General features: G+C 41.9%; 1 pseudogene; it reads left to right on the top strand.

Moving 5' to 3' along the window:
* Nucleotides 1-9710: 9710 nt before the first annotated feature.
* LOC112626755 lies at nt 9711-10688 on the top strand (annotated as a pseudogene).
* The last annotated feature ends 5267 nt before the right edge of the window (nt 10689-15955 follow it).

Raw genomic sequence — 15955 nt, 5'->3', positions numbered from 1 at the left:
AATGAACTGCAGATGAACAAATGTTCCTGAAAACTAAAACTCAAAAATAAGTTTTACTAGCTTTGATGAAAATCTTTCCAAATTATACTCAAACAACATCTAGCAACATACTTTGGACATAATAATTGCACAATAAATGTGTTAAATGACTGTACATGTTTAATGCCTTAGGAAAGAGAAGACGCCACATGTAATTTTTTTTTCTGTTTTTTTGTTTGTTTTTTGTTTTTTGTTTTTTGTTTTTGTTTTTTTTTTGATAGTGTCTGGCTCTGTTGCCCGAGCTGGAGTGCAGTGGCGAAATCTCAGCTCACTGCAACCTCTGCCTCCCAGGTTCAAACGTTTCTCTTGCCTCAGCCTCCCGAGTAGCTGGGATTACAGGTGCGCACCGCCATACCCAGCTTATTTTTGTATATTTAGTAGAGATGGGGTTTCGCCATGTTGGCCAGGCTGGTCTTGAACTCCTGACCTCAAGTGATCCACCCGCCTTGGCCTCCCAAAGTGCTGGGATTACAGGCGTGAGCCACCACACCCGGCCACCACATGTAAATTTTAACCTTTGCTCAGTGACTTGATCTTTCAACTATTGTATGGTGTCACCATCTGGAGATGCTTGGGGATCACCAAGTTTAAAACCCAAAGTCCTGTGCTTTGTAGCCTTCAAAGTGGGAAAGTAAAAGGTAGGATTAAAAAGGAAAGAAGGAATAGGGAAATGTTTGAACCCCAGTATATCCAGACATTTCTCTCTCTTATGTCAAGAGCCTTTTGTCTCCCGATTGGTGGCTTTGCTTCTGAAAGCATCCTCTGCCAGTTGGCTATTCAGTCAAACATCTTGTGAATACCTACAATGTCACTAGGTACAATGCCAGGGACTGGAATGCAAAGATGGGAAGACACAGTCCTGTCCTCAAGAAGCTTATAATCTAATGAGGGAAGTATACATGTTAACCAAGAAACAATCAGACATCAATGCTGTTATGAAAGGAATATACACAGGAGAGAATTAGCCAGTATCACTGAGAAGGTAACATTGGAACTAAGTGTGAAAGATGAATAGATGTTCACTTTGAAGATTGGAGTGATGGAGGAAAGCAAGCCACACATTTGAATTCACAGTCCTGACATACAGTCTAGCTGAGCTTGGGGAATCAGAGAAAACACGTCATACAGAGTCCAGACTATGGACTTTGTTTCATGTCCTCAGCACTTCTGACTTTTCCCAAAGGCAGTGGAAAGCCACTGAAGCCTTTGAGGAGGAGACATAGCATGACTGGATGCACGTTTTAGAGACAGTAAAACATTCTGGCTACAGTATCAAAAATGGCCTAAAGAAAGCTTATGGGGCCAGGCGTGGTGGCTCACACATATAATCCCAGCACTTTGGGAGGCCGAGGTGGACGAATCACTTGAGGTCAGGAGTTTGAGACCAGCCTGGCCAACATGATGGAACCCTGTCTACTAAAAGTACAAAAATTTGCCAGGCATGGTGGCACTTGCCTATAATTCCAGCTACTCAGGAGACTGAGACATGAGAATAACTTTAACCCAGGAGGCAGAGATCGCAGTGAGCTGAAGTCACACCACCGCTCTCTAGCCTGGGTGACAGAGTGAGACTCCGTCTTAAAAAAAAAAAAAGAAAAAAAAAAAAAAAGGTTTATGGAAGGCCAGGTGCAGTGGCTCATGCCTGTAATCCCAGCACTTTGGGAGGCCAAGGTGGAAAGATTGCTTGAACCCAGGGGTTCAAGACCAGCCTGGGCAACATTGTGAGACCTCGTCTTTATAAAAATTAATAATAGTTTCTTCAGAAAGCTTATAGAAAACCATAATCGGGAAGTGTTTTTTTTTTTTAATTGTAGCAATCCAGGTAAGAGACACAGAAAACTGTAAATGATGCAAAAACAGCTGAACTGAATATGAGAGATGTTCAAGAGGTATGTGATGGGATGATATTTTGAAATTTGGATTTCTGCTGCTTTCCTGGCATTTATTGTTCCTTTCAACAAATGTATTCTACTCACTTGGCCCTCAGGTTTGGGTTATTACCGTAGTAATGAAAGGGTCAGTTCTCTACTTTTGAATTTCCCACCTCAAATGAGATTTTTTTTTTTTAAAATGACACCCCCCATGTAGCAAGGAGGGAGAGTGGAAGGAAATGAGAGGGTGGCACATATCACTATGGAGGGGCCCTGAGCACAACCTCCTCTCCCTGTTGCCCAGTACATCAGCCTTAGATGGTAGCAGGGAGGGTAAAAAAGTGAACCTTCAGACAGGATAGGAGATTGAAGAGCAGAGGACGCCCATGCTTCAAGTTCCAGGTGTGACCTACAGAAGAGTATCCTTGGGCCAGGGTGATGCAGCAGCCACTGAGTGGAAATGACAACATGGTGTTTTTAAGCTAAGAGGGGCCCCACACATTTCTTGGGGCTCCAGTGTGGCATAGGAAGACATCTGAAATGTTTCCATTGCTCTAGCAGGTATGACAAAAGAGCTACTGTGTTAGATATGAGGACACATGTTCACCTGGGTGGATATGGGACCAAAGGCAAGATGGACATCTCAGTGGATGCTGGTAGAGAAAGGAGCCAGTGACCAGGGCCAGAGGGAGCCCACTGTCTGAGCAAATGCCAGCATAAATCAGGTGAATCAAGAAACAGAACCCCTGGCTGGGCACGGTGGCTCACGCCTGTAATCCCAGCACTTTGGGAGGCTGAGGTGAATGGATCACCTGAGGTCAAGAGTTCAAGACCAGCCTGGCCAACATGGTGAAACCCCATCTCTACTAAAAATACAAAACTTAGCTGGGCGTGGTGGCGTGCACCTGTAATCCCAGCTACTTGGGAGGCTGAGGCTGGAGAATCACTTGAACCTGGGAGGGGGAGGTTGCAGTGAGCCGAGATCGTGCCATTGCACTCCAGCCTGGGTGACAAGAGTGAAACTGTGTCTCAAACAAAAAAAAAAAGAACCAGAACCTGCCACACCCCAACCCCGAATTGCTTGAACACTGCCATCACTTAGATGTAACCCGAGGGAGCAGATGGCAGAGGGGAAACCTTAAATTCTCTGAGTTTATATTGACTTGACAAAAACAATGTTTCTACTGCTAGGTAGAAAAATGAATTTTGGAACAAAATTTAGAAGAACAAAATTATATTCTTTGCATTCCCTAGTTATGACCTGAGAAGATGTTCCCACTACCAATAGACATTGCAGGATGTGATACCACTCTGGAGGACTTTGAAGCTTCTGGATTTGGTTGAAGAAAGATGCTTTGGACATTTTGAATTTGAGTTGCTTCTCCAGAAGTCTTATGTATCTGAAGCATGGGAGAGAGTATAAGCTGGGGAAATAAGTTTGGGGATTACCAGAAAAGCAGTGGGTAAGGCCATGAGCAAATGAAATCAAATAGAGGATGAAGAGAACAGGAGCCCTAGCAAACCCTGACAGTTAAAGAGTATGCAGGGAAAAGGACTTGGAAAGGACCCTGTAAAGAAAGATCCAACATGACCTGAAGAAAAACTGGTAAGCGATGCCAGATAATCAAACAATCAAAGCATCCAGCCCAAGGATAGTTCAGGGTTGCACAGAAACTCTTTATCATGGTTTTTTGTTTGTTTGTTTGTTTGTTTTTTCTGAGACAGAGTCTTGCTCTGTCTCCCAGGCTGGAGTACAATGGCACGCTCTCGCCTCACTGCAACCTCTGCCTCTAGGATTCAAGCAATTATCCCTGCCTCAGCCTCCCAAGTAGCTGGGATTACAGGCACTCACCACCACACCTGGCTAATTTTTGTATTTTTTAGTGGAGACGGGTTTTCGCCATGTTGGCTAGGCTGGTCTTGAACTCCTGACTTCATGTTATCTGCCCTCCTCGGCCTCCCAAAGTGCTGGGATTACAGGTGTAAGCCACCATGCCCGGCCTTAGGCTTTTCTTATTGATCAGGAAATTATCGGCCTCACATTGGAACTTAAGACAATGTTCTCATTGCCCAGGGATGCCAGGAGGCTGACTGCAGGGGCTTATTTGTGCTAATGCAGTGCAGCCTTACTTGTCATAATGTTACTGCAAGGTAAATTATAGTTCACATACACACAGAACACTTCTGTGTGCTTTGTCAACATGCTGTTAGGATTTTTTCACTGTATTACCCAATTCCCCTTTTAAGAAAAGATCTCTCTTTCAAATCATTGTCAGACATTAGGACTAGATGAATTTATCCTTTTTGGCCTATGGGTCTTCTAGGCAGAGGACTACATGAATCCATCATTCCCTCTTCACTCTGGCTCCTGGGAAGCTCAAGACCAGATTTGGGGCTTAATTGCTATAGTGTTCCTCAGATAGTTTCTGTAATTCTAGTGTTTTCTTCCTCTTAGCCCTTATTTATTTGTTCCTGCTCCTATTTCTTGATCAGTTTTTTGGTCCTGTTATACTGGTCTGATGGTACCTGTGTTTTCATCAAAAGTTACTTCAAATCTTTGGTGCATTTGGCAAGATACAGAATAGCTAATTGAAAAAAAAAGTCTAAGTCAGCTGGCTGTGGTGGCTCACACCTGTAATCCCAGCACTTTGGGAGGCCAAGGCAGGAGGATCACTTGAAGCCAGGAGTTCAAGACAAACCTAGGCAACATAGTGAAGCCTCATTTCTACAAAAAAGAAACCTAAAAATTAGCCAGGCATGCACCTGTGGTCCCAGCTACTCAAGTGGCCAAGGCCAGAGGATCACTTGAACCTGGGAGGTCAAAGCTGCAGTGAGCTATAATGCACCATTACACCCCAGCCTGGGTGACAGAACAAGACCCTGTCTCAAAAAAACAAAAACAAAACAAAACAAAAAAGAAAAATATCATAATTGTACAGTTTTTAAAAAAACTATCTTTAAGGTTGACCATTGACATATAGCTGATGTCTTCATATATTAGTTATAAAGTTCATTCTGATAAATAATTCAGGGAAGCTTTTTCCCAGTAGTCAATTTATATATCAACAATAGCAAAAGTAACACTTGATTGCTTGATGCTATAGGACATTTAAAGAGCCAGAGTGATGAGGGAATGATGGATTTATGTAGTTCTCTCTGCCTGGAAGAAAGAGATTAGGACTAGATACAAAAAGGACAAATGTATCTAGTCCTAATCTCTCACAATAAGTTGAGACAGAGATCTTTTCTTAAAAGGAGAATTGGGTAATACAGTGAAAAAATCTTCATAGCACATAACATACAGAAGTGTTATTTGTGTATGTGAATTACAATCTACCTTGCAGTAACATTATGGAGGTGAGTAAGGCTGCATTAAAGGTAACCCAATCCAGTGATAGGAAGCTTTCCTCTCTAGCCTATTATCTATGCTTATTTCTAATGACCGTTCTGGTTAGAAATGTGGCTACTAATATTGTAAGTCATTAGTATCAATTTTTCCTTCTTCAAATCCAGTGTCAAAGCTCATAACAAGCTGCTTGCTTTGACTGTTGAACTGTCATGAGCAAGCACTTTTGAAGGTTATCAGAATCAAAATGGAGTCAGTTGTGTTAAAAATTAGAAAAAGGGCAGGGCACAGTGGCTTACGCCTGTAACCTCAGCACTTTGGGAGGCTGAGGTGGAAGGATTTCTTGAGGCCAAGGGTTTGAGACCAGCCTTGGCAACATAAAAAGACCCCATATCTACAAAAAAAGTTTAAAAATTAGCCAGGCATGGTAGTACACACCTGTAGTCCCACTTGGGGGACTTGAGGGTCCTACTTGGGAGGTTGAGGTGGGAGAATCCCTTGAGCCCAGGAGGTCGAGGCTGCAGTGAGCTGTGATCACACCATCACACTCCAGCGTTGGTGATGGAGGAAAATTGTGACTCTGTCTCAAAAAAAATAAAAAATTGGCTGGGCACAGTGGCTCGTGCCGGTAATCCCAGCACTTAGGGAGGCCAAGGTGGGTGGATCATTTGATGTTAGGAGTTCGAGATCAGCCTGGCCAACATGGTGAAACCTGCCTCTACTAAAAATACAAAATTAGCCGGGTGTGGTGGTAGGTGCCTCTAGTCCCGGCTACTGAGGAGGCTGAGGCAGGAGAATCGCTTGAACCCGGGAGGCGGAGGTTGCAGTGAGCCGAGATCACACCACTGCACTCCGGCCTGGGCGACATAGCGAGACTCTATCTCAAAAGAATAAAAAATAAAAAGAGGAAAATAAAACCCTAACAAATAGATCCAGGGAGGGCTATGAAGAGAGGGTTCTCACTTGCATGCCTGATAACAAAAGCTATCACAAAAGACTGCAAAACCCACAACCTTGCACAAAGGCCATCACAATCTTACACAAAAAATATTTCTATGAGGACATTTGCTCAGCAACTACCTGTCCAACCTCAGTCACCACTGTTGTTGATCTTCGTAGTTTAGAATAATCATTTCAAAACAATTATGTAATCCGTAATCCTCCTCATTTTTCCTTTAAAACCTTTGTCTTCTTTTGCCTCCCTGAATACACACATAGTTTGCTATGGCACTCATATTCCTATTGCAATGCCCTATTCCTGAATTTTTTTTTTTTTTTTTTTTTTTTTAGAGAGCCTCTCTGTTATTTAGGGTGACACAAATAGTATCTGGAAGCAGGACCTGAAGTAGGATCAGTTTTGGACAGAGCTGGCAATTCTCGATACCAGTGTGCAGCACTTACAGGAGCCCTTCGAGCTCTCCACTTTCGCAACTCACCTCTTCTGCCCTGGTGAGTCTTCTCTCAGGCTGAGCCTCCCTCTTTTTGGTAGAGGCTTTAAAAATTTTGGGGGGATCACTTTGGTTATAAGCCTACCTTAGTAAAAGACCTTAAAGGTTGGGCATGGTAGCTCATGCCTGTATTCCCAGCACTTTAGAAGGCAGGTGGATCCTTGAACTCAGGAGTTCGAAACCATCCTGAGCAACATAGCAAAATCTTCTCTCTACAAAAAAGAGAAAACTCAGCCAGGCATGGTGGCATGTGCCTGTAATCCCAGCTTCTTGGGAGGCTGAGGTGGGAGGATTGCTTGAGCCCGGGAGGCAGAGGTTGTAGTGAGCCAAGATGGCGCCACAGCACTCCAACCTGAGTGACAGAGTGAGACACTGTCTCAAAAAAAAAAAAAAAAAAAAAAAAGGACCTAGCCAAGCACAGTGGCTCACGCCTGTAATCCCAACACTTTGGGAGGCCAAGGCAGGCAGATCACCTGAGGTCAGGAGTTCCAGACCAGCCTGGTCAACACGGTGGCACACCGTCTCTACTGAAAATACAAAAATTAGCTGGGCATGGTGGTGGGCGCCTGTAATTCCAGCTACTCAGAAGACTGAGGCAGGAGAATCACTGGAACCTGGGAAGTGGAGGTTGCAGTGAGCCGAGATCACTGCTACTGCACTCCAGCCTGGGTAATAGAGTGAGACTCCATCTCAAAAAAGAGAAAAAAAAAGGACCTCAGATGCCTCCTGGGATGATAAAACACTTTTTGTTTTTTTCTGGCAAGTTCTTTTTGATACAAAGACAAGTGTCTTTCTGGGTTGAGCACTCCGAATTCTATGGAATTTACACTCTTTGAGGCATGTTTTTTCTGGTGAACTTACTTTTTAATTTGATATTTTGTTTGAGCTGCAAACCTGGCTTAAAATTTTTGTGAACACTCTTACCCTGGTTTCATTTGGTTACAGGCATCTGTGATTTGACTCTTTTCCCTTGCTTGTTTCTGAATATCTTCTGAGAGCAAAAATAAAAATTCTAAATAGTGGGCACAAAATGGCTAATTAAAAGCCACTAGGGCAGCCACCACCATCTAAACATTGGTCCAAAGTCCTGACATTCTCTGATGGGATTTATAGGATTGTCTTTGCTCTCAAGATGTTAATAAGAACAGAATGAGATTCTCAAACATTATGGCATGCCACGTTTTCTGGGACTGAAGCCAGTTACATATGACCAGTTCTTGTGCATATTTTTTAACAGACAAAGTACATCATGGAAAATTCAGAGCCAAAATGGTGATTATTTTAAACTCTCTTTAAAAACCTTGCAACTATAGAGTTAGCATATAGAGCCTTCTGAGTTCTTTGTCTGCCTCTCTCTATTTTCTTTTTTCTTCTGCCTACTTTGAATCTGCTGACTTTTCTATTGGTATTAAGATAAAACTCACTGTTTATGGCATTCCAGAAAAGGTATTGGGCTGGGTATGGTGGCCCATGCCTGTAATCCCGGCGCATTGGAAGGCCGAGACGAGAGAATTGCTTGAAGCCAGGAGTTCAAGACCAGCCTGGGCAAAACAGCAAGACCCCATTTCTATCAAAAAAAAAAGAAAAAAGAAGTATTTTACAGTCTCTGGACATGGTGGTGCATGCCTATAGTCCTACTTACTTGAGAGGCTGAGGCAGGAGGATCACTTGAGCCTAGGAGTTTGAAGCTCCAATGAGCTCTGTTCATGCCACTGTACTCCAGCCTGGGTGACAGACAGAGACCCTGTCTCAAAAAAAAAAAAAAAAAAAAAAGAAAAAGAAAAAAAGATTTTAAAGCTCTTTCAAATTATTGGCTTTACACATCACAATAGCTCCATGGCAAGTAACAATCTAGAAATCTTTGGGAATGTAAATTTAGGTTTGCCTGACTGATAATTGCATATTGTGATGAAATGGATAACTGAAGGATTGATAGTATAATCAATCCTTATATTGATTATAAGGTAATCAGATAAGGCCAGGTGCGGTGGCTCACACCTGTAATCCCAATACTTTGGGAGGCTGAGGTGGTCAAATCATGAGGTCAGGAGTTTGAGACCAGACTGACCAATATGGTGAAACTCCTAAAATACAAAATGCAAAAATTATCCTGGTGTGGTGGCGCACACCTGTAATCCCAGATACCCAGGAGACTGAGGCTGGATAATCGCTTGAAACCAGGAGGCAGAGGTTGCAGTGAGCAGAGATCGTGCCACTGCGCTCCAGCCTGAGTGACAGAGTGAGACTCTGTCTCATAAAAAAAATAATAATAAATGTAAAAAAAAAACAGATAAATGTTTATGAAGTTATATACTCAGATCAAATATATCAAAATCTTGAGCTTAGAGCAATAATATGATATCTTTGTCCAGCATAAAAAATTTGCTTGGACCAAAAGGAGAAAGTCAAAACAAAAACAAAGCAAAGCCTTCTAAAATGTTTCCCTGCCCACATTGACTAGTCAAACACCCCAGGTTGGCAAAAGATAGATTGTTACTAAAAATACAAGGCCAACCAGGCGTGGTGGCTCACGCCTATAATCCCAGCACTTTGGAAGGCCAAGGTGGGCGGATCACTTGAGGTCAGGAGTTCAAGACTAGCCTGGCCAACATGGTGAAACCCCGTCTCTACTAAAAATACAAAAAAATAAAAATTAGCTGGGTGTGGTGGAGGATGCCTGTAATCCCAGCTGCTTGGGAGGCTGAGGCATGAGAGTTGCTTGAACCCAGGAAGCAGAGGCTGCAGTGAACTGAGATCACACCACTGCCCTCCAGCCTGGGCAACTGAGCAAGATTCTGTCTCCAAAAAAAAAAAATACAAAGCTACTTAGATATTTTGTTTTTCTTATACAGTTTGGCCAGTCCTGTCTAAAATATAAACATTGAAAATTTAACGCTAAACTTATTTGAAACTAAGGAAAAAAGAGAAAAAAAAGGTGAAGGAGTTTTTTAAAAATCAAACTGCTATCTGCCTGTGGACGCCGCGGAAGAAGCATCGTTAAAGTCTCTCTTCTCCCTGCCATCATGTCTAAGTCAGAGTCTCCTAAAGAGCCCGAACAGCTGAGGAAGCTCTTCATTGGAGGGTTGAGGTTTGAAACAACCAATGAGAGCCTGAGGAGCCATTTTGAGCAATGGGGAACGCTCACGGACCCTGTGGTAATGAGAGATCCAAACACCAAGCGTTCCAGCGGCTGTGGGTTTGTCACATATGCCACTGTGGAGGAGGTGGATGCAGCCATGAATGCAAGGCCACACAAGATGGAAGAGTTGTGGAACCAAAGAGAGCTGTCTCAAGAGAAGAGTCTCAAAGACCAGGTGCCCACTTAACTGTGAAAAAGATATTTGTTGGTGGCATTAAAGAAGACACTGAAGAACATCACCTAAGAGATTATTTTGAACAGTCTGGGAAAATTGAAGTGACTGAAATCATGACTGACCGAGGCAGTGGCAAGAAAAGGGGCTTTGCCTTTGTAACCTTTGATGACCATGACTCTGTGGATAAGATTGTCATTCAGAAATACCATACCGTGAATGACCACAACTGTGAAGTTAGGAAAGCCCTGTCAAAGCAAGAGATGGCTAGTGCTTCATCCAGTCAAAGAGGTCTCGAAGTGGTTCTGGAAACTTTGGTGGTGGTTGTGGAGGTGGTTTCAGTGGAAATGTCAACTTCGGTCGTGGAGGAAACTTCAGTGGTCGTGGTGGCTTTGGTGGCAGCTGTGGTGGTGGTGGATATGGTGGCAGTGGGGATGGCTATAATGGATTTGGTAATGATGGAAGCAATTTTGGAGGTGATGGAAGCTACAATGATTTTGGCAGTTACAACAATCAGTCTTCAATTGTTGGACCCATGAAGGGAGGAAATTTTGGAGGCAGAAGCTCTGGCCCCTATGGCGGTGGAGGCCAATACTTCACAAAACCACAAAACCAAGGTGGCTATGGCGGTTCCAGCAGCAGCAGTAGCTATGGCAGTGGCAGAAGATTTTAATTATCAAACAAATCTTAGCAGGAGAGGAGAGCCAGAGAAGTGACAGGGAAGCTACAGGTTACAACATATTTGTGAACTCAGCCAAGTACAGTGGTGGCAGGGCCTAGCTGCTACAAAGAAGACATGTTTTAGACAAACAGTCATGTGTATGGGCAAAAAACTCAAGGACTGTATTTGTGACTAATTGTATAACAGGTTATTTTAGTTTCTGTTCTGGGGAAAGTGTAAAGCATTCCAACAAAGGGTTTTAATGTAGATTTTTTTTTTTTTTTGCACCCATGCTGTTGATCGCTAAATGTGATTAGTCTGATTGTGACGCTGAATAAAAGTCTTTTTTTTTTTTTTAATGTGCTGTGTAAAGTTAGTCTACTCTGAAGCCTTCTTGGTAAATTTCCCCAACAGTGTGAAGTTAGAATTCCTTCAGGGTGATGCCAGGTTCTATTTGGAATTTACATACAACCTGCTTGGGTGGAGAAGCCATTGTCTTCGGAAACCTTGGTGTAGTTGAACTGATAGTTACTGTTGTGACCTGAAGTTCACCATTAAAAGGGATTACGCAAGCAAAATCATGGAATTATTGGTTATAAAAGTGATTGTTGGCACATCCTATGCAATATATCTAAATTGAATAATGGTACCAGATAAAATTATAGATGGGAATGAAGCTTGTGTATCATCCATTATCATGTGTAATCAATAAACGATTTAATTCTCTTGAAAAAAAAAATCAAACTGCTATGGAAATTACTTTACCCAACATTTTGGTCCACAGCCTTCATTAGATTACCTATTTGGGGAAAATACTGTTTGGTTGCATAAATAGGTCCCAGTTTTGTCTGAAATTTTGTCATAACTTGAATCCAAGTATGTTTTATTCATTTTTTATTTATTTTTTTTTTTTTTGAGGCAGAGTTTCGCTCTTGTTGCCCAGGCTGGAGTGCAATACCACAATATCAGCTCACCACAACCTCCGCCTCCCGGGTTCAAGCAATTCTGCTGCCTCAGCCTCCTGAGTAGCTGGGATTACAGGCATGAGCCACCACGCCCAGCTAATTTTGTATTTTTAGTAGAGACAGGGTTTCTCTATGTTGGTCAGGCTGGTCTCGAACTCTCCACTTCAGGTGATCCTCCTGCCTCAGCTTACCAAACTGCTGGGATTACAGGTGTGAGCCACCGTGCCCGGCAATCCAAGTATGTTTTATAGACTGGTGAGTTTGTATTACTATCTCATGAATAAAATTGTAAAATGAAAGCTGTAACATCTTCGTGTGTGTGTGTGTGTGTGTTTAGGTATGTTTGTGCATATGTACATGTATTATGTTGTGTCTGCATGATCAAATCTGCTGTGGTTGGCCAGAAATCATTAAGAAATTCTTTTCAGGTTGGGCTGGATACAGTGGCTCATGCCTGTAATCCCAGCACTTTGGGAGGCTGAGGTGGGCAGGTCACCTGAGGTCAGGAGTTCAAGACCAGCCTAGCCAACATGGTGAAACCCCGTCTCGACTAAAAATTTAAAAATTAGCTGGGCATGGTGGCACATGCCTGTAATCCCAGCTAACTCAGGAGGCTGAGGCCGGAGAATTGCTTGAACCAGGAGGTGGTGGTTGCAGTGAGCCAAGATCATGCCACTGCACTCTAGCCTGGGTAAAAGAGTGAGACTCCATCTCAAACAAAAAAAAAAAAGAAAAAAAAAAAGAAATTCTTTTCAGATTGGCTTATATAAATGAGTGCTCATATAAAATATGTGGTAATTCAAGTGCCTTTTAGTTCACAGGACTTAAGTAAATTGTTTATAAGATGCTTTTAAAACTATAGGTAAAATAAAAATACAGATGTCTTAAGAAGTAGCAACATACATTTTTCCTAGGGTTTACTTGTCAGACAGTTTTATATTTGTCTCTACTAGATGTTTTAAGATGTCCAGGTTTGACACAAAGGTTATATAACTATAAACCCAGCATAAATCAGAATGATCTTTGTGTGTAACTCTTTGATATGTAAAACTAATTAAACATTGCTCATAATGAAAACAGCTTTATCTTATGAGTCATAGACAAAATACCTATATGTTTATATTTAAAGTTGTGACTTAGGTGAACACCTGATATTCACAGACTATAAAAATGGTTAATAGCAAAATAATTTGAACGGGTTCTAGGCTTTGTCTAATATGTCAGTTTTTATAAGTAATCTAGATAAATTATTAAATTGTGTAAATGTAAATGGTGTAAATATTTATAAAGAAACTTTTCATTTAATTTGAAATCTTAAAATTATGTTAAATTAAGTAATACTCATTAAATGTCTGGGTCATTTCCAAATAAGATTTTTTAAAAATTGAAACAGATCGGGCGTGATTGCTCACGCCTGTAATCCCAGCACTTTGGGAGGCCAAGGCAGGTGGATCACGAGGTCAGGAGTTCAAGACCAGCCTGGCCAAAATGGCGAAACCCCATCTCTAGTAAAAATACAAAAAATTAGCCCGGTGCAGTGACAGGCGTCTGTAATCCCAGCAACTTGGGAGGCTGAGGCAGGAGAATCAGTTGAACCCAGGAGGTGGAGGTTGCAGTGAGCTGAGATCACGCCACTGCACTCCAGCCCAGGCAACAAAGTGAGACTCTGTCTCAAAAAAAAAAAAAAAAAAAAAAAAAAACCTGGAACAAATTGCTGAATATAAGTTTATTTGTTGTTTCTTAAATTTTATACAAAGACTAAATATACTTGGGTCTATTAACACACACAAAATAATGTGTGTTTTTTGTAAGAAAAAATTATAAGAAAGACAAAAATGTGCTCTTTATTGAATAAGAAGAGTACATTTGTCTGATTTCGAGGTTATTTTAAAATTATTTCAAAATATAAATTTAGGAAGGAAATAGAAACAAGACAGAAAGGAACCAGTAAGTAGGAAAGAGAGAAAGTAAGTTATGTGCCACATGCAGTGACTTACACTTGTAATCCCAGCACTTTGAGAGGCTGAGGTGGCAAGATCACTTGAGGTCAGCAGTTTGAGACCAGCCTGCACAATGTAGCAAGACCTCGTCTCAAAAAAAAAACTGAAAAAATTTAGCTGGGTATGGTGGCCTGTATCTGTAGTCCCAGCTACTCTGGAGGCTGATGTGGGAGAATCATGTGAGCCTAGGAGTTTTAGGCTGCAGTGAGCTATGAATGTGCCACTGTACTCCAGCCTAGGCAGCAGAGCAAAACCATGTCTCAAGAAAAGAAAGATGGCTGGGCACAGTGGCTTATGCCTGTAATCCCAGCACTTTGGGAGGCTGAGGCAGGCAGATCATTTGAGGTCAGGAGTTCAAAACCAGCTTGGCCAACATGGTGAAACCCCCATCTCTACTAGAAATACAAAAATGTAGCCAGGCTTGGTGGTGGTCACCTGTAATCTCAGCTACTCAGGAGGCTGAGGCAGGAGAATTGCTTGAGCCCAGGAGGTGGAGGTTGCAATGAACAGAGATCATGCCACTGCATTCCAGCCTGGGAGACAGAGCAAGACCCTGTCTCAAAAAAAATAAAAAAGAAAACAACAGAAGAAAAAGAAAGAAAGCAAGGTGTATTTTTGGTAAGAAAGCATAAAAAGAAAAGAGAATAAATTTGTATGAGAAAGAATCTTATGTGGTAAATTTATTTATTTTGTTTTCTTTTTGAAAGGCAGGGTCTTGCCATGTTGATCTTGCACTCCTGGCCTCGAGTAGTCCACCAACCTCAGCCTCCCAAAGTGTTAGGATTACAGGGGTGACCCACTGTGCCTGGCCTTTACGTGGTAAATTTTTGCCTTACTAGTTGTTTAAGAGGAAGTATAGGACAAAGGAGAAAGTCTGAGCATGTTGTCAATGGTATGAGTAAGTCATGAAAAAGGTTTGTGGAGAAGAAATTTATGAAAGGAGTTGTGTGTGTAATTCAGTTGGCTATAATTAGAGGGGAATTATTTGTAAGTGTTTCTACATTATAAGTGAGATTTGATATTAAAAATACACTAATGCAGCTGGGCACGGTGGCTCAAGCCTGTAATCCCAGCATTTTGGGAGACTGAGGAGGGTGGATCAAGAGGTCAAGACATCAAGATCATCCTGTCCAACATGGTGAAACCTCATCTCTACTTAAAATACAAAAATTAGCTGGGCATGGTGGCATTTGCCTGTAGTCCCAGCTGCTCAGGAGGGTGAGGCAGGAGAATTGCTTGAACCTGGGAGGCGGAGGTTGCAGTGAGCTGAGGTCATGCTACTATACTCCAGCCTGGTGACAGAGTGAGACTCCATCTAAAAAAAAAAAAAAAAACACACACACACACACAAATGCAAAATTGAAGTGTGGTTTCTTATGCTAGAACAACAAAGTTTTCTTTTTTATTTTTTTATTTTTCGAGAAAGGCTCTCACTCAGTCATCCAGGCTGGATGATCACAGCTGACTGTAGCCTCAGCCTCCCAGACTCAAGTGATCCTCCCACCTCAGCCTCCCTAGTAGCTGGAACCATAGACATTCACCACCACACTGAGATAACTGTTAAATTTTTTGTAGTGATGGGGTCTCACCTTGTTGCCCAGGCTAATCGATTTTCTTGAAATATTGATTTGCTCTTAGTAAAATTGCAAGAGGTTTTGATTTTTAAATCTGAAATCTCCTTTGTAACAGCCATCTTCTAAATTGTAGTTTATATTACTGCCATATTTTGTCCTGAGATTCATTTAATTTCCATAGTTTTAGGTTAAACATGCTGTCTTTTTTATTCAGAGTGGTAATTTCATTTCTTGAGGTAGAGTTTTCCTCTAGAAGTTTCTCGGATTCATATCTCAGAAGTTCAACTTTGGCTGGGTCTCACTGCACACGATTTGAGGGCATGTATCATTGTCTTCAACTCTCTTTTCCCCTCTTGAAAAGGCATGTATTTTGGCTCAGCTGAGATATTAACTTTTTCAGCTTTTTAGTAAGCTCTTGTGACTTTTTTTCCAGTTCTAACTCTGCTATTATGACCTGCTGCTAAAATGACTATCTTTAAGACCTAGAAAAGCAATGTTTTCCTCTAGGGTAACTTGATGTTGTACCCTTAGCTTTTCTTTCTTTTTTCCTTTGAGACAGGGTCTTGCTCTGTTGCCCAGGTTGGAGTGCAGTGGCACAATCGTTCACCAAAGCCTCAACCTCTCAGGCTCAAGTGATTCTCCAACCTCAGCCTCCCAAGTAGCTGGGACTACAGGCAATGCCACATGCCCAGCTTACTTTTTTATATTTTGTAGAGATGGGATCTCTCTATATTGCCCAG

Source organism: Theropithecus gelada, chromosome 6, assembly GCF_003255815.1.
Source record: "Theropithecus gelada isolate Dixy chromosome 6, Tgel_1.0, whole genome shotgun sequence".
Taxonomy (NCBI): Eukaryota; Metazoa; Chordata; class Mammalia; order Primates; family Cercopithecidae; genus Theropithecus; species Theropithecus gelada.
This window is presented reverse-complemented; position numbering and strand designations above follow the sequence as displayed.